The sequence below is a fragment of the Anser brachyrhynchus genome (genome assembly GCF_964034855.1).
Source record: "Anser brachyrhynchus genome assembly, chromosome: 4".
NCBI lineage: Eukaryota > Metazoa > Chordata > Aves > Anseriformes > Anatidae > Anser > Anser brachyrhynchus.
This window is the reverse complement of record NC_137698.1, coordinates 72507765-72530102: the sequence shown is the minus strand read 5'-3', so window position 1 is coordinate 72530102 and position 22338 is coordinate 72507765. Positions and strand designations below refer to the sequence as shown.

General features: G+C 39.0%; 2 long non-coding RNA genes across 4 annotated transcripts in view; one reads left to right on the top strand and one right to left on the bottom strand.

Moving 5' to 3' along the window:
- Nucleotides 1-20293, top strand: part of LOC308194328 — a 34135-nt gene extending 13842 nt beyond the window's left edge. Inside the window, exons 2-5 of the long non-coding RNA XR_013950446.1 lie at nt 14978-15051; nt 16051-16169; nt 18181-18561; nt 19340-20293. This is a non-coding gene — a long non-coding RNA (uncharacterized lncRNA). The remainder of the gene's footprint in view (nt 1-14977; nt 15052-16050; nt 16170-18180; nt 18562-19339) is intronic.
- LOC308194329 overlaps nt 1-22338 on the bottom strand; it is a 46957-nt gene that overhangs the window by 9211 nt on the left and 15408 nt on the right. For 2 of the 3 annotated variants that reach the window (XR_013950448.1, XR_013950449.1), the window contains exon 3: nt 9656-10284. The exons of the other annotated variant lie outside the window; for it this stretch is intronic. This is a non-coding gene — a long non-coding RNA (uncharacterized lncRNA). Of the gene's footprint in view, nt 1-9655; nt 10285-22338 lie in introns of those variants that run through there. 3 annotated transcript variants of the gene reach the window in all.

Genomic DNA, 22338 nt, shown 5'->3' with positions numbered 1-22338 from the left:
TTTTAATCTGTGGTAGATATTAGCCAGAGTCTAAAATCAGTGTCAGTCAATTTGGGAACATTTTCCAGTCTGTGCTGAGGAATTGTCCCATGGCTGCTGCTGTACCTTTTTCCTTGCATAATCACCCTATGCATGTCTGATTCTTCCATAGCTAGGAAGAAGTACAATAGGTCCCCTGTTGCATTTTTGATTAATTTCCAGCATGAATTACTTTTTGTGATCGAGAGCTGCACAGGAGAATTACGTGCCTTGTTTAAACGCTAGTATTTCCTTCTGTCATTTCTCAGTTTGTTATCTTACCTGTGCTACAAGAAGTTCCTTATTGTTTTATTATAAGCAGTTAAATGGTAACACCTGATTTCACAGCCCGAGGTTGTTCACTGCTTAGTCTGTTTTTATCATGTCCTTCCTTCTCTCTGACCTTTCGGCTTATGCTTTTCAGCCTCACTTCAGATGTAGGGTCTGGATCTTGCAGACACTCACCCACTCAGATATTCCCACTGGGTCAATGGGACTGTTCAGATGTGCAAAGTAACTCAAGTGCTTGAACATTTGGAGGACCAGGGCATGAAACTGAGTGTATACCAACCAAGCAGGCTCCAGAAAAGCTTTTCGGAGCTGCAACGTCTTCAACGTGCTAAAATTCACAAAATGCAAGGCAGATGTGTGCTGATGAGGAAATTGTGTTGGCTACGAGATAAGAAAGCTCCAGTAACTCCTGACCCTCCCTTTGATGTTCACCATGCAAAGCTGCGCTGGAAACAGGGTCACCCAATGCAAAATAACAAATAAGCGGGGAGCTAGAATGCAATTAGGCAGTATTCAGCAAGGGTTTGACTAAAGCACAGTTTCGCCCCGCTGGAGCTGGTGGAAGGCTGTTTGTGTAACAGCCTCCCTGTTGCCCAGAAACAGCACACGAGACTACTGAGCATCTGCAGAAGCTCAGATCTGGTTTGTTTGGCTTGGACGTGCACTAAGACTGACTTTAAATGTTACTTCAGCTTTGTGGCAGTGATTGCCCTTGTACTTTTACAAGCTATGCCTGGATGTGGGATGTTAATTGTTGTTAATGAGCCTGTCCACCTGGGTAAGCTCTGCAGGGCAAAGCTCACAGAACATAATTGCTCCATGTTGCCTTCACCATCCCCCCTGCTGATCCTGTTGTCTTTTGCATTTAAGAGCAACACCACCGAATCTGCTCCTTCAGATCCTGGAGCTTTTTTCTCCATCCAGGACAGTAGCCAGCTCCTGCTCCTCTTTCAGCCCCAGTCCCCTGTGATTTTTGGGGTGGAGAACTGCCAAGCTTCAGGTCTTGCAAGCATCTTTGGCACAGGGAAAGGACACTGGTGGGTACAGCGTTATGGGAGAGTTTACATACTGAGCTGGAGCTCTGTATACCTATGCAATTTAATCCATGGTCTAGCTGAGAGTGCTGGTGTACCAAGCTGCTTCATCCCAATGGCATTTTTTTGTGCATTGACAGTTTCTGTTCCATTTTCTTCAAGTAGTGGAGATGTCCTGGTGTTATTCATATTCATATGGTTGGACTTGATGATCTTATGGGTCTCTTCTAACCTAAATGATTCTATTGTTTCTATAAAAAAAAAAAAAAAAGGCATTGGGATTTTGGAGTCATGGTTGACATGGGGTTCCCTGCCCATAGCAGGGGGCTTGGAACTAGATGATCTTTAAGGTCTCTTCCAACTCAAACCATTCTACGATTCTGTGACTACCCTAGATGTGCACATCTTCTTGTGTAAAATACAGAGGACAACATAATTAATACACATGGTATCACTCCCCAGACTGCTCCAGCTGGCTCTTGGAAGTCAACACATGGCTGTATTATGCCACAAGATCCTTAAAATCATCCAGCACTAGCAGGACCAAATAACTGATGGGTCCTTCAGCAAGAAGTAAATGTTATTAAGACCTCTGCCCATACTGCCTGTGCTCTGAGAAACAATTCAGCTGGACAACTTCATGCCCCCTGTTCTGAGATAATTCTTTTACTGTTATTTAAAATTAACTTTTTTCAAACAGCCCTGAATTAAAATAAAATAAAATAAGTAAAATAAAATAAGTAAAATAAAATAAAATTAAAATAAAATGAAATGAAATGAAATAAAATAAAATAAAATAAAATAAAATAAAATAAAATAAAATAAAATAAAATAAAAAATAATAAAATAAACCCCTCATAGTTTAAAGACAGGCAAGATCACATTGCATATTATTAAAGCTACTTCTGTTTTACTGCTCTTTATGCAGGTAACCATGCTACTCAGACTTTGTCACCTCAGTGCCTGGAATTAATAACCTCAGACACATATAGTCACAGTGTCAATTGGCCTCTTTTTGGTTCATATGACACAGTCTTGGCAAAAAAAAAACAGGTGAAAGTCACCTCTGTCTGATGTTACTCTTGCTGTAAAAGGGCAAGCTCTGTACAGTGACCAACACATGCTTTAAAGCTTTTAAAATGTTTTCTCATTACTATGCTACTGCTGGGTTCAAAGCAAATTCAGCTGAAGTGGGATGTAAGTATTGAACTGACATAGTTCCATTTTGTTGAGAAATACCACATTACCTGGTAGAGTTTAAAAAATATATATTAAAAAAAGTATTTTTTATAGAGAAAGGCTGCATACTTATCTGCATAACAGAGTTGTGGTGGTGGTTACTCATATTAGTTGCACTAAAATTACTATTTCCCTACCAGGTCATTCTCATTTTGAATTCCAACTCAAATATCTGATCACATTTTTGCAAGTTCCGATCACAACAATTCAGAAGAATAATTGTTTTGAATTGTGTAAGGCAACGACTGTTCTCCAGCACAAGAAAATATGAAAACTGTTCTGATACCTGCTTGTGGATAAAATTTATTTCAACAGTCATGAGGAATCTATTCCTCTTCTCATCAGGACCAAAATCTGAAAGAAACACTAAAAATTACAATATTAGCTCCTGTGTATAAAATTCCTTCCCTTGCTGCAGAGAAGTTTTGCATATCAAACTAGATCTCTTTTCAACTTACATTTGTTGTGTTTTTTTTTACCATGAGATTAAGGTATAACTTCTCAATTTGGCTTCTTAAAGACACACTGAGGGTTGAATTATGTATTTTTATTTTTATATTTATTTATACATAAAACAATAAAGGCAATATTTGGAAGAGGCAATGTAAAAAAAGGCCCAGCTAAGGTTTATGTGTTGGACTGTTGAATGTAATAATTGTCTTACTCACATACTAAATTTATTCCCTTGAAAGGAAAAAAAAAAAACAGGATACTTACAAAATGTGAGCCTGCTCTAAGTTAAAAGTTAGGGAGATGAATTACAAAATTACAGGTAGAATCAATTTGATATTGGATAGTTATATGTTCCCATGACTTTTAATAAGCAGGAAGAGAAATTAAAACATGCCAGAATTATTATACAGTCTTACCTTAACTGCCAGAAAATTGTCATTGCAAACTGAAGTTTATTCCTACATATAATATATAATAATATTATTTATAGTGTATACAGTTGTATAATAAAACTATGTAAAAATATTCTAATTAGCAATGGTAATAGATAATTATAAGAATTCCATTTAAAATGTTATGTTTATATTTTTTCAATTGTTATTTTTAAGAATGTATTACTGAAATACTGTTCTGATTACAATACTAAAATATAATTGTAATTATATGACATTATTTTTCAAAATACTTTGAAACATTCTATTCATATTATTAATGTCCTCTTCAATACTGAAGGATAGGTTAGATATTTTTAATGGTCTATGCTTAATGAATGTTTTTATGTCTAGGTCATATTACATTTTTTTTCTGAAAAAAAAAAATAATCCTTTCTGGAATTCTAGGAAGGAAGTTTAAGGAAGTTTTCTTTATTTTGCAACATACTGTTACCTTCACTGAATATGCAGTGCTCTACATGGGCTGGCATAATCTGATTGTATGTCGTGCAAGTGCTTCCTGGAATTTTTGCACAAGAAAAACACCTCCGGTACAGCTGTAGTCTTTTTCAGCAGAAGATCTATTTATTTATCTTTATTTTTATTTATTTCCATATTCTGTGTTAAAATCAGTGGAAATATCCACACACATCTTTCTGTTCTTCCACACTGATATAGACAAAGGAAGTGTCAAAAGAAGACATAATAATTCAGAAAAGGTTAAATTAAAAATCAATAGCATAATGCTAGGTCTGTTTTCTTTTATACTGTTAATGTGATTTTAAAAAGAGTCAAAATATGTTTAAAGGATTGTGATAAAAGCTGTTACTGATCTTTTGACAAATGAAAATGATTATATACAGAGCTTTTGCTTTCATTTTTTCCCCCCAAGTTGTTTGATTTTTAAAATTTGGTGCATAACTTCACCCACAAATTTAGTAATGTCACAGTTTTTGCCTTCTGAAAAAGAAATCCCATCCTTCATGCTGAATCCGTTATTTAAGATCCACTGCCTTCTATCCCTTTTTTCAAAGGGGTTTCATAAATACAGTATGTCTAACTACTAACAAGAATTACTAGAGCCTTTGGCTCCTCTTCGGTGAGCTCAAACACCAGTGATCGCCTTAAAGAAAACTAACCATTGAAACTTTCTTTAGAAAGAAACATGAAAGCTTTTGATTAAATAATGACTTTGGGTTTATTAAGGAAAAGAAATACTGGCTTTGTCCTTCCTCTTTGAGATCAGTTGCAATCATGGCAGCATTCATGTTTTCGTATTATTTCCACTCCCAGTGTTCTGGACCACTCTGCCTGGATTTTGTCCGTTGTCATTTTAAGCTTGACTTGTAGAAGGTGAAGATCAATGTAAATAAATTCAAGGGCAAAAGTATGGGGTAGTGACATGTCCGCAAAACAAAAAATAAGACTCTACAACAGCTGTGTGGTATCAGTTTTGCTCGATGCTGCAAAGACCTGGGGCATTACGCAAGCTGACAAGAAAAGATTTGATGCATTTGATAGCAGGTGTTTAGGAGGGATCAGTAATGTCAAATGGCATCCCTATGTTGGGAACATCGAGTTTCAGGAGAGAACAAGAAAGGAGAATATTATGGACTTCCTAACAAGGGAGTGACTTTGAAGGTCTGACCACCTCGTGAGTGAGGCTGGATGGTACGAGAAGGTCTTGTGGGCTGGGTTTGCTTCTTCTGGTTTCCCAGCCCATCCTGAGACTCAACAAGGGGTTGGAGAAGTCGGTAGAAATCTCTTCTAGGCTTTGACTTTTCAACCTGTTTGCTAAGGATGGCAAGGCCTTGGGGCAAGGGCTGTTGGTTTACTTTTACGGACTGGAGGATGTGGTTGGTACTCACTGACCTGGCTGGGAGAGACGGGGAGGGAAAGAGGCAAATGGGAAAGTGAAAATGAAAGATGTCTTCTTGCAAGTCACTGCCCTCCAGCAGAAGTATTCATGTGAATTAAGGATTTCCAAAGCAGGCCTCTAAGGCTTTGAAATATAAACTTAGGCTATGCAGACAAAATGGGGTTTTGCAGACTCTGTAGAGCCAAAATCTACAGCAGTAGGCTCCACTGACTTCAGTGAACCTTGCATAGATGTGAGTAAGAGCATACAAGTCCCTTGTTGTTCACATTTTTCTCTCAGAAACAGCCTTTGTGCATATAGCTGAAGAGCATCTCTTAGAAAAACGTAGGCCAAGGAAGATAACTTAAAACAGATGGGAGCAAGAAATAATAAAGCCAGGTCATATGGATAGAGTGGACCTGTTTGAAGCAAGTGAAGCCAACTGTATTATGAAGTAGTAATGTGTGAAAGAAGCTGTACTAATGTGTGGACTATCTGCAAGTGGAATATTTGCATGATTGAATCAAGAAAAGGAAATGTACTCTATCCAAACGGTAATAAAAAACATATTTCAAAAAGATCCATGTTGAGTTCTTATATCAAATAATGTCAAAAATAGCTCACAATCCAAACCAGGATTTTACCTTTTTGTTATTCATTTTTAAAACTCCTGTTTGTTTTTCAAAATGTTCTCCTTCAATCTGCATCTAGTAGAGTCTATTTATATATATATATATATTATTTTTTTCCATAAAAAATCTCTTTAGGCTACAGCAAAGTAGACAGTAACTGCAATCAATCATTTAAGACAAATAATCTGCCAAATTGCTCTGCCAGTATCATTGTTTTTGAGCTAGAATGTTTTCCCTTAGTTTTCCACAAAAAAAAAAATAAAAATAGTACAACCTTCCAAAAATAGACATGTCTAAAGTGTAATACTTCTAGTGGTGAAAATGTTATCTCTCTGCAATACTGTATGGTGCACTTTAAAAGTCAGTGTAGGAACATGAACAGAATGCATTATAAAATTCATTTAAAACCAACGATACTTACCTCAAGCTATTTTCAGTTGAAATGTTTTCTTTAGCATTCAATAAGAGCAAGTGAAAATATTTACTCAGGCAGCTAACTGGCCTATCAACCATCCAACGTTCGGAAGATCTCATGACAGAGCAAACACTCACATGAGTGCAAGGGGAAAGACAGACTGCCTTTAGCAAGACAGCAGCATGCCAGGGCTCTGCAGAATGAGACCTGGGTAAGAGCAATGACATTTAGAAAATTACTATAGAAAACTGATAAGGGCATGATCCTTTTTTATGCTGAAGATCATGTATAATGCCCGTGCGCTGTGCCTCAGTACCTATTCATAAATATAGAACGGAAGCTCATGGCAAGATGCTGACAGATGCCACAGAGCAAGCAATAACCCCCCCCGCCGCAGGCAACCTTGTTCAGGCAGCTGGTTTGTACCTTGCGGCCTGGCACTGCGATGATATGGCTGACCATACATCCTGTGTAGCTCAGAAGGTGATGTAGCACTGGTGTAGGCCAGAAAGTTGGATGAAGAGATGATTTTTGAACGGCGTGGTTAACTCTTACTGCGTTAGGGCAGGGCACCGACAAAAACAAAAGCCACCCTTGTTCAAACAGTGTATGAGTCTATTCCACACGTAGGTGTATGTGTGCATGTACATATAAATCCATATGAATAGAGATAAAGAGATAGTGTACCTTGGCTAAAAAGTGTTTTAGAGAAATTTATAAAGCAGGTTTTGATATCTAAAGAGAATTACTATTAAAATGTATCTTCTATGTGTGTCTAGCAAGGAACCGCACCTGAAACAAGAAGAATTAAGAGAGGCTCATTCCTTACATAGTAAGACCTGATCCTGGCCTGTTAAGGTCATTTGGTGCCTTTTCCACCAGAGCCCCTGGAGACAAGACCCCAGCCAGTAGGCTACTCAGTTGCGGCTAGGTAATGACACAGTTGGTGCATGGACAGACAACAACACGTGGGTAATCAGGTATCACTTCACCACTCCTCCACCTCCAGCTTTTTCAGCAAGAGGAGCACATAAATGGATGCATCAAGGTTAAGCCCACTGTTTCCTATCTCATTCAATAGAGATGGCAGGTGTCTACTATTTAACCTGAACATCCTGGTAAAAGTGCATGATTGTGGCTTATAGATGGTTTCCTAAATATCCCTTCCTTAGAAAAGATGAAGACACAGTTTGCCTAGAGGGTTTATCTGGATCTTCTGCCTTTTAGCGAGGATCAAGGATCTTCTCTCAATTCTAGTAGTCATAAGGCCAAATCATCATGCTAGCAGGAGGTGGCATCAAGATCTGAATGTATTTCTGATTATGTGCCAGGGTGTAATATGCCAGTAAAAAAGATAAGTAATGCTTGTTTGCAGTTTTGCTGTTTTAGCATGTTCATCATGCAATTTAATATTATCCTGTTTTAATATTATTATAAATAATTTGTAAGTGTGGAAGTGCTGTGCAATTGTCTCATGATATAGCCTTTATTTTTCCTGACCACTCTTCTCCTCCAAAGATTCTTATAAGTGCAAGAGCACCTCTGGGAGGGAAAAGAAAAAGAAAAAAAAAAAGAAAAAAAAAAGCCTCTCCGTGCAAAAGCATAGAATGATATAGAATGATAGGTGATAGCAGCTCTTTGTGGGAAACGTCTCTGATTACATAGCATTTCTTACAGATGTAATGCACTATTTTGTTTAGGTTTTTGTGATATTCCAGATCACAGGAGGAACATGGCATAGAAGTTAAGTGGTAGAGTTTCAAGTGAAGGTGTAATCCTGTAGGTGAGAAAAGTCTGAGCATCTTGGCCACAGCCAGCTGTTTCCCAGCCTCTAACTGAGAATGACTCTCTGCTGAGTCTTCTGTTACCAGGTCAGAGTGCTGCTCAAGTCAATGACTGGCCTCATTCAGAGCAAAAGATTTCTGTGGCAAAAGGTTTACTGTGGCAAAAAGACCTTTAGAAGAGGTGTGTGGGTCTCCTCCATGTCTCAGAGTTCATGAACTTGGCAGAAATCAAGACAGGAAAAGACTAGAGCTAGATGATAACTTCTGGCTAAACGCTTGTATTTTTTTTTTTCAGTCAGAATAACACTGTTTTGTCCAAACAAAAAACCTTCCATGGGGACATGAAAATTTTGATTAACTTTTCAAAGACAATTATAGGAAACTTAAAATATATCTTTCCTCTATTGTGATAGGAAGAGGGGGGAAAAGAAACAGTCTAGCAAAAAGACATTCAGCTATATTCAAAAGGGGATGGCTCAGGTGATGGGCAATAGCATTTTTTACTGGAATTTCTATACGTGTTCTTTCAGTTCCTCCTAAGAGTGGAAACAGGGTCCGAAATGTCAGAATTTTCCATAGGATAGAAACTCAAAGGTTTGACCTGGTCCTGGGACAGAAATAAAAAGAGCAAGTTGTGAGAAAGCAGAATGTAAACACTTAGGAAAAAATCAAGGAAATTCAGACCTCAACCAATTTCTAGCTGCAGGGGGAAAGCATGACAGGTCTCATTCAAGTGTGTACCTCCCAGAAGATGACACCTTTCATTCTTGCACTTACAAACCCTGCTGCTGGCTCAGAAGGACCAAAGTGACTCTGAGCTATCACAGCATTTGCAGGGAACAACTATGGGCATCAATCCCACAGGATTTATGGAAGGAGAAAAGACTGAAATTGTCAGTCTTCACACACACAGTGTACTTGGGTAAAATAAGAGCTGTTCCGTTGTAGCTGATGGCATTTTGATGGTAAAGGAACAGCAGTCGGTATATAAGTCATCCAAACAATACCTGGCTGAGCATCAAAGGCTGGTGAGGAGGGGACAGGAAAGGCGAGGTTGGCAACATGAGACACAAACTTTTGAAGTCTGAACAGGGGAGTTTCCTTTGTTCCCAAGAAAAATCTGGCCAATCACTACAGCTCCTATGAATTTTAGTAGGTGGATTCACAGATTCCCTGCCCCAGGGCAAGTTTTTTATAAGGTGATCAGGAGAAAAAGTGTGGTTATTCCTTCACACTGGAGGTTACGTTTCTCAGCCTTTCTCATTTGTCCAGCCCTTAGAGCCTGTTCTGGAGGAGTGTATGGGTTGGTCTTAAAATTCACCTTAAATATATACATCCTGGTGTTTGGCACAGGGGTTGGTCTTCTCCTTATGTAACAAAGGGAGTTTCACCACGTGCTTCAGGCCATACGCTAAGCTCTGCTTAAAATCCCACTCTGCTAATACAACATCCTGTGGCAGGTGGTATTTTTTTTTCCATTTGATTGTTCTTAGCTATGTTTTATGTTCATTCAGAAAGATTAGATGAGGGGGATGTTGGAGAGGGAGGGCAAAATCACCGCTTCCCTTCAGGAGCTTCAGGTTGGTGGGAGCAAAAAGTGCCCAGGACCTCTGGACATGAAACCTGGGGAGGACTGGAGAGCTGTGGCCTGTGACAAGGGCATGTAGGACACGGCAAACAGCCAGTGCTCAGAGGGGATGGAAGGAACTTCCCAGGGAGCAGAGGTACCGGCCAGCACCTGGTCCTGCTCAGAAAAGGCCTAGGTTATCTGCAACCCAACCTGACCCAAGGAAGAAGGGCAGTGAAGGAGGAAACCTTGCTATTTCTTTTTTGTCTTCTTTAGTCACAGTGAGTTTTTGCTTTGAAGTTATTTTCTCTAATTTGTGTTCAAACTACATCTGTTTTTTTCAAGTTTGGAAGCTTTTCGGCCTTCCTTGGGACCCACCTTAGCAGCAGATGTAGGCCCCTCTACCTCCAAACCACCGCCATTTTGGGATTCTTCTTGCATATATGTTGGACCCTCTCACATTTAATAATTCTAATTCTCTATTCATGAGATTTTTCTTGCAGGCCTGATCCTCTTCACCTTCAAAGTGAAACTCAGGGGAAACCAATATTTCCAGATCAGTCTGTACAAAAAAAAAAAAAAGTTTTTTTTTAATAAGTTATTATATAATATATTTTATAAGTTATTTTTATTAATAACATAAGTTATTTTTTTGGAGTTCATGTCATTTTTCACTGAAGCACTGTGGGTAGGTTTCACCATGATGGGACTCACCACGTAGCAGGAACAACTTGTATAGCACACAGCTTTGTTTCCTAAGCACACATTTCTGCTCAGAAGACTCTTCCAGGGACAAAACTCCAGTGCTAGTTAGAAGCTTAGCTGCTCTCATTGCTGCAGCCTCTGAGTGCCTAACGTGACATCGTCCTCCACTTAGGACACTGCTGGTGTTCCTATTCCACAGAGAGGTAATGGGATCTAAGTCCGTATTGCTTTTCAGGCAAAGGCAGAAACCCAAACTTGTGTTCAAATTTGCATTTTAACAACACAACGTGTACCTAAGTCTGTGCTCTGGTGGGAGAGAGGATTTAGAGCCTGCAGGACTCCTGAGTCTGCAGAAACCTTTCCCTGAGCCTGGCTGGATGAGCATTTCACCACATGTAAGTGATTTGTAAAGCACAAGACTCAAAATAAAGGTTGCCTGTCCTGAGAATTCACAGTCTAAATAATTCAGCAGTTGCAAGGGGGGTGTTGTTTTTAGTGAAATCCAAGGTGGCAGCATCTTTGGAACGCGGCTCTTGTTTGTACAACAGAGCTTTTACACCAACATTTGTACGGCTCAGCTTCTCCTCTTAAGCTTTTAAGACCCCAGCCTGCTTTAGGGTGATTTAAAGGGCATCAGTGATTTTACTCACCGAGTGTCTTCTGCTGCGTTCACAAGTGCCCGGTTGTGACCTCTGGTTAAGGTGTAGATGGCAGAAGGGGCAAGAGGTTTTTATCAGCTGGGCTTTGGGCTGGGCACATAGCAAGTGGTATGAATAATGCAGGCAGCTAAAGGAGTGACTCGAAAACTGTGCCTCCTCGTCATGCATTCTGCTTATGCCCCTTCCCTTACACAAATGGCTATTTTAGGAATGCTTAGCAGAGCTCAAAAATATTTAATTAGGACTATTTTTTTTACCCTCCTTCTAATAATGGGCTTTAATATGTTTGGTCTGTCACAGGCCTTCCCTCTGACCAAAAATAGCCCTCTTGGTTCATAAGAACATTACAACTTTAAATTCTGATAACTTGAGAGCTAGGAATGAGCATCGAGTATCTAAAAATGTCCCTTTTCTGCAACACTAAGAAGCGAGGGCTAAATCTGGATATGAAGCTATGGCATTTTTTACTATAAACAAATGCTGCCAGTGACTGAGTACTTTGATCTGCTGGACCACGAGCCAGAGTAGATTTGTAGGGAAATATTCCAATGCCAAAGCACTGGGGAGTGGGGAAGAGACAGGGCTTAACAGGGAGCATGCAGATTGCCAGATCAACAAATCAGTGGATGGACTGCACATGAAGCTAGGAAGGAAAGTGTGCTTAAGTCACTTACTACAGTTCTAGGAAGTGTGCTTTGCAGCTTTTATGCACCCCCTTCAAAAACGTGTATAAATTTATACGTACATATACACGAAAACATGCACAATGCCCTCCTGCTTGCATTGCCAAGACTGCCTTGCAAGCACAACTTCTTGGAGATTTATAAATAAATATACCTGACTGTTTTATCTACTAGATCTCAGAGCCTACAGAGGAAAATCACCCTCACCGGTGCTTGCATGATTAGCACAATGGCACCCTCTGTTGCCCTGCACGCCTCCTTCTGTGGCTGCTCCCAAGTGGATATATTAACTCCTGAAATCATCCACCTTCTCCAAATCTCTCCTCTTCCTGCCTGGCTTCCTTGTTTGTTTGGAGTTATCCTCTGTAATTTCCCTTTGTAATAAAATCCATCTTGTTCTTTTTGTATTGGGTGGAGAAGGCAAACTGCAGTTTTAGTGAGCAAGAGGAAGCATCGAGAGGCTCTGTCACTACTCTCACGTCGTGAATAGTGGTCTCCTGTCCCCATTTTGTCCTCCCTGACACAGCCAGTGACAGCTTCTTGCAACAGTTCTATTAAACACTGAGCTCAGTCCTGCAAAACAGTGGTCATTTCCAAAACATGCTGCGTGAGACCGGGCAGGGCACTCAGCATTTCCTGGAAAGCAATTAGTCTTGATGAGATTGGGTTGCCCAACTCTCATGTCACTAATTAAATCACAACTTTTCTTTCCTTTGGTAAAACAAAAGCTTGATTCATGAATTAAAATACATGGTGAATCTGATTTTGACTCTGATCCTCTGTATGTTCGTAATTAAACAACCAGCTCCTTTTATGAATTGAAATAAAACTTCTGGGGCATGGCAAATTTTCACTCCTAATAATCATGTTCGCTTGCATCCATGTGACTACACTTTAATTGCTCATTAATACAGACGGACTTAATGGGATGACACACAACTAGCTTCTTCTTTTTGGACTTCTGTAACAACGACTTCTTTTTGTCTGGTAAGGAAACCAGACATTTCTCAGAATCAATCAACTTTTCCTGTGCCTTACTCTCATGCCCTGCTGTAAAGAATAGTAAAATTATCTTGCTCTAATGTTATTATTAAGGACTGGTTTTACTGTGATGGCATTAGAAGAATTAGATACATACTTTCCACTCGTACTGATTTGACAATGTCTATCTTCCCCATATGCAGTCTGAAAAAACTATTTGATGCTGTACTTAGAACTGATCACTTAGAAATGATTACTCAGAGGTCATCAAAAGTTGTTAACATGAACAAATTGTCATAAAAACCATGTTTTCTTCAGTACTGGTCATTTTTAGAAAAAAATGTTTAAACTGAAGCAGTCTTTTGAAATCTTGGTATAAAAGGGGAGGTGAAGAGAAATTCAGGGAGAAATAAAAAACTGACGTCAGTGTCAGTATAAAAAAGTATTTAAGTACATCTGTTTGATAAACTCAAATGGTCTTTGAGTATATTTAAATAAAATGAAAACAGAGTTGGAGATCTTTGACCGCATATATATGTTCTGTTTTACGCAGCCTCACCTACTGTGCCAATGGCTTACAGTCAGGTTTGAATTTGCATGCACATCATCAGTTTGCAGACTCTACGCCACATTTGGTTGGTTTGATACCAAAAAGATTTTGTCAAGAAGTCAAACTGAATATTATCTCAGGCTCCATAAAAACGAGCATGTTTGACAGTTGTGGGAAAGAAGGGGGTTCAAGCTGTATCTATTGTTTGTGCAGAAATATCTCATTTCAGAAGTTAAATTACTCGTAATGAATCCATGCTAATTTGTTATTTGAACCCCCCTGCAGTCTCATTTTCCCCTGATAGAGCTGGATGATGGGAAAAGGTAGGAATATTGCCGAAGTTTTTTGGCATAGTGTAGTTCTCTGCTGAAACAAATTCTGATTGCTACTGATCTAGATACATCTTTTCTTTTAAGATTAAACCTGCAAGCCTCAGAATTCAACACACAAGAGCAGATATTATCTGATTTTATGTTGATTTTGTTAGAAAAACAACTCAGTGTTAAAATGCCAAAGAAAAGTTTCATAGAATCATAGAATCATTAAGGTTGGAAAAGACCTCCAACATCATCTGGTCCAATCATCCCCCTACCACCGTTATCACCCACTAAACCATGTCCCTAAGTACCACATCCAACCTTTCCTTAAACACCCCAGGGACAGTTTCTCTGAAATGAAAAAACCAAAATATCAGTATTTTAAAAAATAGCACATTTCAACAGGATTGAAAGTGTTCCTCCCTTCTATTTTCTCAAAACTCAATGACCAGTTTGACCGAATTTCAATATTCTGGTGAAATACAGATCCACTAAAGTGATCCTGGCTGGCTAAGGCCAAATGTGTTACTTCTTTTGGGTTGAGGTTCCTATGAACCTACCAAAACTGGCTCAGTTTCCCATGAATGGAGGAATTATACCAGTAATGTCAAAAAATATCCACCCTAAATTGTCACTCTTATCCAGAAAGCCAGGACCATCTGGACATTAAAAGCAGACAAAATGAGATGTTAGGTAAGAGTGTGTGATAGAGTCAGAATTTAGTATATACAGCCTACTCAAGGGAGTAGGTTTGGTGGTCTCCAAAGTGCAGAGGTGAAGAAAAAGGTGGATCATCTGGAGACAAAGCTGCGTACTACATGTGAAGAGCGCATAATGCATGGAAAAGCTAAGTGTTTTCTACAGGACATAACAGCTGCCCGCTCCTGTTTCTATTAACAAGGGCAAGGGGGTCTCAGAGTGGGTGAGAGGGAAGAGTGACTTTCTGTACTGTGTTGGGATAGGGGAAAGAACGGTCCTGCTTGGGGGAGGTGGACTTGCTGGGAAGGTTTGTTGCTGGAAGAGGAAGAAAAAGAAAAAGAGATGGAGGAGAAATGGGTTCAACAACAAAAAATGCTTATTCCTGGTGAAGTCACCTATATTTGTGTTTTGGTAGAATATCAGCCTTCAAGCAAAGACATCTTCATTCCCTTTTCCTTTCCTTCCCATTTCCTTGTACTATATGTTGCAGACTTGATGTGGCAGAAATGCCAATTTACACTGGCTGTGAGTCTCTTCTGTGGACCCTACTGCCTAGCTCATCACTTTAATTAAAATCTGAGTAGAGAGGCTCCATGCTACGTTAAAATGCAGTGCTGGAACAAAAGGTGAAAAATTAAACTGTGCATGTGCTCATTTCCAGCTGAGGAGGGGACAAGAGGAAAAGAAAACTGTCAGCATCTCTGGAGATGTGGTCCATTTCTACACAAGACCCAGGTACGATACATCAGGAAGTCAGAACAGGCCACAGTGTGCTTTCAGTCCTTAAAATAAAGACAGATTCATTAGGGGTGACTCCTGTTTTCCCACTAGTTCACAAATATTTTGTTTAGTTACACAAATTCCCTGCAAGTGACAGGCGTGCTGGCAGGTCAGGGGACCTGCTGTTGGGTTATATCACTGTTATGAGAGTCACGCTGCTAAGGAGCTTTGAGTTGTACCCCATACTGAGAATAGTCCAAATAATCTGTGACTCAAAGCATCTCTCATCAGGGATCACTGTGAACACAGGCAATTTCAGCTGACCCGACGAGCTAAACACAAACATGTCAAGACCTCAATAGCACCAGAACATTTGTTTTAAATATCCTGAGTGTGAAATCAGGGCCAATGGACAGCATCTATTCAGTAATCATTTTGCATGCCAGATGTTTCTTTCTCTAATTTTACTGCAGAGCACATAAAAATATGTGCTGGAATTAAAATGATGATTGGGAAGAGCACAATAGCCAACCTCTGGTTTATTGCAGCAGCGTAAACTGGAGTAATTTCCAGGAAGAGAGACATTACACCAGATCCACATGGGTGTGAGTTATGAATCCAGCCCACTCTCTCAAGGGACGTATGTGTCTCGTGCAAACAAATAACATGATTTATGAGCCCGTTAAGTTTTGAGAGTGGTAGGGCAGGAGACAACTTAGACAAGGGTGTCTTCCAGAGGAAAAACAAAGTGCACCTCACTAGCCAAGGTACTGAGGCTAACCACAATCCTTACAAAGGTGTCACAAGTCCAGGGTAAGCTACAGTCTGCAGCAGACACCCAGAACTGTAAAACGGTAGCCAATATGAGGCATGGAGATGCATAAAGTAGATCTTGGTAAGGCTTTTAATCCATATGCCCTCCCCAGCTATATTTATACTGCACTATGGATATTTGTTCTTTACTATGAAACACTTTTTCAACAAGAAAATTCTCTCTATTTATTTTTTTTACAGGAATTTTCACGTGTGATGAACACTCAAAATATGTGTTAAAGATAAGGCAAGCTGGGTCCAAAGAGAGTTGTCTGGCTTGAAATGGGCTGCACTTGCTGAGATCTGTGCTCACAGCAAAGGTATTCTGCAAAGAAACAGAGCTGCAGGACTGTTCCTCTTGTACCAAAGTATCGAATGACACTTTTCAGGGCATTGCTGCTGTAATGCATTCTGTAAAGAAACTAAATCAGAAATAGAGATGACACAGCTCAAAAAGATAACGTGTCTTTCCCTCCACACTGTCAGTAGATACAGAGCAGGAATAATGCCAGATTAAAGCAAAGCAAATATTTGCAGTACAATATTCTATTCACCAGAAAATTCCTCAACTTTTTTATAGATCATTTTGGCTGATACAGCAATTCTTTAGCTACAAAGTTTTATCTGAGTGTTTTCAGAAGCACTACTGAATATGAGCTCAGAAGGACAGATGGAGACTTTCTTAAAAAAACAACAACAACAACAAAAAAACCACACCACATACACACCCTAATACCCAGATACAGAGAATTCCTTTTTCTATACATTTCCAAAAGTCTTTGTACGTTTTTAGTCTGATGTGGGGGGATAAACAGATGGATTTCTAAATGCCAGAAGTATCCTCAACACAAAATCTCAGACCCCAGAGCTTTGCATACAATTCCTTCCTTTTTCAGCTCATTGGCCATAACCCTGAATGCACAACCCCGAAACACTGCAGGGAATTTAGATCTGAATTTGAAATGAAAGGAAGGTCCATCTGTTGAACACAGGCTTTTATTTACCAAAGGAAGTCAAACTCAAAGCACATCGTGTTGAATTTTGGTCATATATTCTACAAGATATGACTTCAAATGCAAGAAGGCATGGCATCTTAAGAAAAAAAAATCCATCTCTTTTTACCTCTTAAACAGAATTTCTTTTTTTTTTTTTTTTTTTTTCCTAGGGTTTGCCCCCTTTACTGCTCAAAGAGTAGGCATTTACCTGATAAATGAAAGACCTCTTCTTCTGGGTACAGTCCATTTTGGAAACCCTCACACTATTAAAAATTCTAATTACTGTTTGGAAGGGAATCCAAAATTTTCTAGGAATGCTTAAGCCTTTCAGGAGTGTTAAATTCTTCAGACTGAGCAGGGTCTGTCCAGTTTGCCTACTTGGGTATATACACGCACACTTCACCAAAGGAAAGCTAAACTAGAATTCAGGAGGACTCAACAGAAAATCCCACACATTGAGCTATCTTTATAAATACCTAAGGCACTAATTTGTAGGTTACCCCAGAATACAAATAGGGGAATGCATTGATTTATCCATATATGGTTAAGGGAAAAATACTTTTCCACAGTTCTGATTACTTTGAGATAATATAGATTAATCCTAGCTTCTACAAAGCTGGTTTTACTGTCAGAGACTGTCAATAAAGTAGCTAAGATTAAGGCCCTTGCTCTGGATTTTAGCAGCACTTTAAAACAACAAGCATAAATGCTTCACTAATATTTAAGATGGGATTCATTGATGTGGCCGTGCTATTTAATACCCATAATCCGTAACCATCTTTTAAAAAATACCCATAATAAGCTTACTAGCTGCAGATGATCCTACACAACCCCATAAAGAACCCTAACATGAAAACTCAATCAGAACAAGCTAGTTTCTGTTCATTTATAATGTTGTTTCACAGTGAAGCTGGGCAACTATTTAAATAATCCCTGTACAACCTTCTTTTTTTTTTTTTGTTTTTTTTGACCTTCAATGGAGTAGAGCATAAAAGCTGGCAGTTGGTTTGGTATCTTTCTATGGCTCCTCAAAGCTCGTACTCATGTCAGTTTGCTCTTCAGAGCTACAGTTTTTACTCTTTTGCTGTCATTTACAGCCGCTGAAACAATGCAGGTTTTGAAGAGTGCTGTGGAAAGTAGTAGATGGCAGAGCAGCCACATCTGTATCTTGCTGCACAAATGCAATATCTATTATTATCTATTAAAATAGCCCATTTAAAATAAACCATTGAATAAATCGATATATTATGTAATAAAATAGATAATATTATTATCTATTAAATAGTGCATCAGGGAAGGAATCTACATCTTCACCGTATTGGTGTTACTGTTGCAGTTTGATCTTTCTGGAAAAGAAGGAGGAATTGCATCTTTCCTAAGACAAAGAGCCCGCCTGTATGGGGAAGTCACCATAGGCAGCTCTGTTGCTTTGGATGTGGGAAGAAAAAAACAGTCTGCAGTACCTGAGTCAGCAGGAAGATCTTAGCAGAGACAAGGGCTGGACACTTGCAAAAATTTTTGAGATTTTAGTCAAGAATTTCTGTGCAAATTTCTTCTTGGGTTTTCGTTGCTGAGACTCTCATTCTGAGGACTGTGTACCTGGCTTCCAGGCAAAACAAATAAAGTCAAAGAGCTGACCAGAACTACACCCTGAAAACAATCTGTTCATGACAGCTGTCCTGGACTATTGAATTCAGCGAGCTCTCTGATACTAATGGTAAGATTTCACAGTTATACTAAAAACATCTGAAAACCTTTCAGTTAAGTGTTGATAGCCAACAAAAGCTCTTTGATGTAAACCACTGGATTAAAACTGTTTGCCCTTACTATTTAGTGAATCCCAAGCACAAATACAGGCTGGGTGGAGAATGTATTGAGGGCAACCCTGATGAGAAGAACCTGGGGGTCTTGGTTGAATAGAAGCTCAACTTGAGCTGGCAATGTGTGCTTGCAGCCCAGAAAGCCAACCGTGTCCTGGGCTGTATCAAAAGCAGTGTGGCAGCAGGGCGAGGGAGGGGATTGTCCCCCTCTGTTCTGCTCATATTGCATTTTTTTTCTACATAATCATACCCTCACAGAGTCCTCTTACAATTCTATCATTATATTCCTTTACGCAGGTGATGCAGAGCACAGTGCAAAGTTCACATAGCTGTCAAAATCCTAACTCCGGTATTTACTGACTTTCATGCTTCTTCTAGACAATGCTACAATTACATTAATGTCATTTTTGTCACTTAATACTGTCGCTAACCCTCATAATTGTTAAGGGACTGCACAGTGCAATTTAGCATAATTAAGACAATTATAGTTAAGCACCATGCGCCAACAGTCAGTAGCCAAAGCTATTGCCCAGTATAAGGAAACCTAAAGGCTCCATCGACTGCAATACAGTCCTCAGGCACCCCCAGGGTTTTGGTTGCAGGTTATCAGAAAGGTGCCCGTGTGGAAGACTCCTGCTTTGTCAGGCTACAGCAGATCTTCTGTCTTTTTGCCAGGTGGATGCTGTTGTTGAAGCAAGAGCGGGAACTGAGTCTATTTCCATCACCCCATCGGTAACCACTTGAGAACTTGACCTCCAAGGTTGTTATCCGAGCCGGGCTTGAGATCTTACCAGTGGAAGATACTTAACACTTCTCCTCTGCATTTTACGTCCATCTGAAACGTATTTAGCTAACTTTTGAGGTACCTTGCATGTAAAACCTTGAACCACAATTGTAAACTCTCCAGTTTCCCTTATTCATACAATATTTGATTTGGATGACATGTTTTTTACAATATTTATTTTCTGGCCCATTTTGAGACTCTTGTGTTAATGCCACAAGAACTCCAGTCTCCTGTATAATATTTCAGACATGGAGAAAAAAAATGAAGTGAAAAAAAAAAAAAAAAGGAAAAACCAACCGTCTGCATCCACTTAAACTACATTACAATAAAGCTCAGTAAAGATCTGATCAGCAGGTTTTTTTAGCCTGCTCTGATTTAATATGAAAGAAATTAGTGGAAAACCTAAAGGCTGAAAGGAAATTTTTTGCCACTGTTCAAAACAGGACATGAAACCTTTAACATAATATTTACACACATTATGTTAAATACTTTCTGCAAAGTTAAAATTTAGCACTGCCGGCTTCAGACAGACTGGGAAAGACATTTGTTTACACTTGATAAATCTGATTTTGAGAAGAAAAAGTTTTATTCTTTCTGTTCTTTCTATGTATGCACTAGCACTGACAGAACTATTGTGATTTAAAAATATGTAAATATGACCATTAAAGACTTCTAAACACTTACAAGACAAGAAACAATTTGTATTATGCTAGATAGTGTTTTCTTCTTGGCCTTCACAGTTGTTACGATTTATTATCTCTGCTGGCCCACAAAGCTTTTGAGATTCTGAACGCATCACAGCATGACCTGAGTGTAGACTTTTTCATGATTTTTTGCTTATAGACTTGTTCACATAGTTTCCGACAAAATATTTTTTTACTTGGGGAGCAAGGTGTTTGCCAAGAAATACTAAATGGTCAGAAGTGACATTTTTACCAGAAAGCATTGACCTTTTTGCCCCAGGGAAGTTTCAGGGTGCAGGATATAGTTTCTTTTCAAAATCAGAATGAGACTTTCTGGAGAACAGTCCATGCTCCCCAGCCCAACTCATTCACCAAGATTTGGAAGACAAAAGACCAGGCTTCTGCTCAGTCTGACCCAGAACAAGGACATGGCATTATAATCCCAGAGCTCTAAACTCTGAAATTATGAAAGGCCAGTATGATTTCAGCTTCATGAAGCATGAGGACATTTTGAAAAATCAAGGGAGCTTTCCTAAAATAAGAAAACAGCTTCCCACTGAGCTGTAATTAAACTCATGCCCAATCCCATAAACACATACTGTTTATTAAGGATGTTACTAAGTTGTGCCATAGCTCCCAGGCAGAGGTGAGAAAGAAGTCTTAACTCTCCATCTAGTTCTTTCATCTGAGATTTATCATCTACCAGATGACTCGGACCATTAGCACATCAAAGATCTCAAAACCTCCCTCATGAAAAAGCAAAACTTTTTTAACAGCCTGGTATTACAAAGATCATATATTTGTAGATTTTAAGATCATATGGAAACTTTGCAGTCACCTTCTCTGACATCTGCAGACCATAGCCCAGAGGAGGCTGCCCAGCAATTCCTAAATCAGTTCCAATAAATTGTGGTTGACTCAGGGCATCTTTCTCGGAAAGACATTCATTCTGATTTAAAGACTATAAGCAATAGAGAATCCACCACATTCCTTGGCAAGCTCCTAGTAGTAAAAAAAAAAAAAAAAAAAAAAATCTCACTAGCAGAAATGAGAGTTTTGGCTGGACTCACATTTAACCTGTATCTTAAATATTCACAAAAGATCAAATCATTATATATTCACAAAGCTCACTTACACCTCCCCAAAATCGTAAACACCTAACGATAAATCACACAAGAAATTAAGTGAAGTATTCCTAGTTTTAAAAGATCTTTTTCAAGCCAGATTTCAGTGCACAAATATCCCCACAGGGAGCAGGAGACTGTTCATCCAAGTCACATTCATTTATTCTTTCTGAAGCCTAAAATCTAAAGTTCAGAGGTAGCCTCTATTTAAAATACAAGAGCAAATCATGGCATAAAAAGTCTGCTCCTTTAGCCTTGCTACTCATGTAGGTCTTCTCCTGATGCCAGTAAGAGTGAGTTGTGAGTTGTGAGTTACAGTGACTCCATGAGTCAGAAATTGCTTGTATGGCAGGCCTTCCAACTAAAAACAGAAGATATTTTATCTTACCATGGCCCCAGTTTTGGCCAATTGCTTTGCTATACTGACAGGCAAAGGCAGAAGTCCTCAGTTAGTCCTGTGAAAAGCAAGACAGCCAAAACGTAAACAAAGTTTCTGTTTATTCTGAAGTCAGAAAATCATTCCAAGAGAACAATAAATGTGAGATCACATGTACTATTTACTTATCTTTAAGAACACTGTTATTCCCAAATCAGGCTAGGTACTTCTCACTTCTGGTCAATTCCTTTCACAAATGCATCTCATCAGCTTCAGCTAATACATCATTGAAGCTTGACAATAATCACTGACTTTCTTTCTAAAGATAATCCATGTTTAAAGGCTCTGTTATATAATCTGCAATAAGCCAAGAATATCTTGCAACACTTGGAAAGGTAGGGTAGTAATGTTCTGCCAGATTTCTCTCAGCATTTAAACACCATTTTTTACATGCCAAAAGTTCCTTCAATTACTAATGACTTGTGAGCTTTAAGATGTGTAATTTATATCTGAGAACAATTAGGAAAGACAGTTTAGAAAAACTTGTCTGTGTTTTGGGACATATTACCACGAGAAACGTCACTGAAAGAAAAAAAAAAGAAAGAAAAGGATTGAAATTCAAACATGTTTCCCTGGGGAAAAAGGTCAGTGTCAAACCAGAGCCAGTTTTCTTCTGAAGAAAATTCTGGAGAAGAAAGAAAGATGTT